Below are 2482 nucleotides of genomic sequence, written 5' to 3'. Positions count from 1 at the left end.
GTTTACTACCTAATATAACTTGATGGGTACAAGCAAGTCATATTTCTGGCCAATTTATGTGAGAAAAGTACTTTTTTTTAATGAATTGTGTGCCAAAAAGTTTTAATATATAAAATCTAAACTGCATATAGCTTAGTCCACAAATCTAAAGCAGCACGACAGATTAAATTACAGACAATAAAGAAAAACAAAGGCACAATCGTCAGGCCATGATGTTAGTGTCACATATTTGTCCTTGAAATATTGCGCTATTGCATCCTAAGTTTTACCATTTTTGCGAAATGTAAATAATATGCACATGCATTTAAATTCATCACATTTAGACAGACTAAAAACGGGTCTCAAGCTAAATGCATGTATTAAAATGCAGTTTAAATGAAAGGCATAAAGGACACCAGAGCCACGCTGAGTTTAAACCCCAAGGCTAACGCGCAAGTTTACACATCAGAGTTCATATTCAAAGTGGCATCTTACACACTTATTAAAAAATAATTTAGATCAGATGTCACACCTCTTGACACTGACAAGACGAGGGAGGTGGCAAATGTCTCCAGGTGGAAAACATGTTCCTGCGGACACCTTTCTGCACACGTGCAATCACACGTTTAATTTGAAGACGGTGTGTCCGGCAGCGACTCAATGATCAAACAAACAACTATCCGTACAGTCTTCAGCATGGATGGAAACAGAAGAATCTGTGCTATGATTGAACATGAAACACCTCACTCGGATTGGATTACAAAGGTCACATGGTGTCATGTCATGCTAGAGGTCAACCGCTTTGACCCAATCATCTGGAGCAAACCTTAAACTTTGCATTTTTGAGTTTATAACATGAAATGATTATACTTCTGCAACGTCAATAGCATTGTGAGAAACATTGATGGTTTCGATGCGGATTATTGATTTATATAAATTAATTTAGCATTTTAAAAAGTAATGCTTATTATAATCTTTGAATTAAAAAGGTGATATTATTAGCTATTACTTTAATTTTTTTATTTCCATTTAATACATGTACAGATATTGGTACTGATTTCAGACTAAAATGAAAATAAGCGGTAATGCTCATCATCCCAATTATTGTCAAATGACTGAATATTGGACATTGATTGAATGCATGTCGCTTTGAATAAAAGCCTCTGCTGAATGCATGGATGTAAATGCAAAATGAATGCTGGGGATTGCTTAAAAATGACATCAGCAGAAAAGCAAAGACGTTTCAGAGGTGGAGCAAGTTATCATATTTTGATGAAAAATTACGCAGACAAACTTTTTTCTGGGAACGCATGCATTGACAAGTCATTCAAAGTAAAACCAATAACATGCATCAAGAAAATAGTCAATTGAAGAGCGGCGATGAACTACCATTAAAAAGTTTAGAGTCAGTATGATTATTTTTTTATGTGTTTGAAACTGTAATGTAACATCCAGTGCTTTTTATTCTCAGAAGAACCATATAACCGACTCAAAAACCCTATGCAGCAAAAATGGTTCTTGATAAGCTGAACCCAAAGTGCAAAAGTGCATAGAAGAACCTTTATCTTTAAGAGAGAGCTCTTTGTGTGCGTGCATGTGTGTGTGTGTGTGTGTGTGTGTGTAACCCTCCCCACTCTGTTTGCTGCAGGCCGTGGGCTGAGGTGTGATAACAGGTCGGTTTACATCCATATTTTACACGCCAGCTTTCAAGCCGCCTATTTTCTCCTCAAAGCTCCAGCTTCCCCAGCGGTCAGACACAACGGCACACAGTTAAGAGTTAAGTTAACAAACACATCTGAGCGTCATAAAGCTGGCGTATTAAGAGTGCAGTGTGAGGCCTACGGGGAAATGTAAGCCGTTTCTCGGTGTTCATTAGCGGGATGAAGCTCGGCTCACCTGCACACTGCAGAGAGGGAATAATTGCCTGATTGCAGGTTATTACTTGGCTGGTGAGAAGCCCATCGAGGCTGTTCTGTCTCTCCAAGATCCAGCCTCATAATTCTTACCCATCCACGCACTCGGCTTTAATTCAGAAGCGTCCGCTGACTCGGTACCCGAGGCCTGCGCACACCGCAGAGACGTATTCGAGCTGGCGTCTGCTCTCCAGGCGTGCATTGATTAAACGGGATAAATCTGGAGGTCTTGCTATGGATCTGATGCTGCTTTGTCTGTGTTAGATGAGCACCTGCCGGCAATGCAAATCTGCAGACCTTCAGAACTTCGTGTCGCGGTGCATCCCGTACCTGCGGAAGCAACAGATGGGAGGGAGTTTGACATCAAAACAGCAGTCTGGATTGCACACCATGCAAGATTTGTACCTTAATACAAGTAAGCAATAAGGTACGAGAGGTCACGGCTCTGAAGGGCGTTGTTAGGCACGACGTGAAGCGGAGTCAGTCGTGTCTTATTCACGATACAGCACTTGCCTCGAGTACCTTATTGCTTTTATAAAACGGTTACCACACAAAACAACTATTAAAAACAAAAAATATGTATCTATGCA

The 2482-nt window shown here is 40.2% G+C and overlaps 1 long non-coding RNA gene across 1 annotated transcript in view; it reads right to left on the bottom strand.

Moving 5' to 3' along the window:
- Window positions 1-979: 979 nt before the first annotated feature.
- LOC306987027 overlaps window positions 980-2482 on the bottom strand; it is an 18241-nt gene continuing 16738 nt past the window's right edge. Inside the window, exon 4 of the long non-coding RNA XR_013795074.1 lies at window positions 980-2222. This is a non-coding gene — a long non-coding RNA (uncharacterized lncRNA). The remainder of the gene's footprint in view (window positions 2223-2482) is intronic.

Source organism: Phoxinus phoxinus, assembly GCF_949152265.1.
Source record: "Phoxinus phoxinus genome assembly, chromosome: 19".
NCBI classification, from domain to species: Eukaryota; Metazoa; Chordata; class Actinopteri; order Cypriniformes; family Leuciscidae; genus Phoxinus; species Phoxinus phoxinus.
Note: the sequence above shows the minus strand (reverse complement) of the source record. Positions and strands in the feature narration are given on the sequence as shown.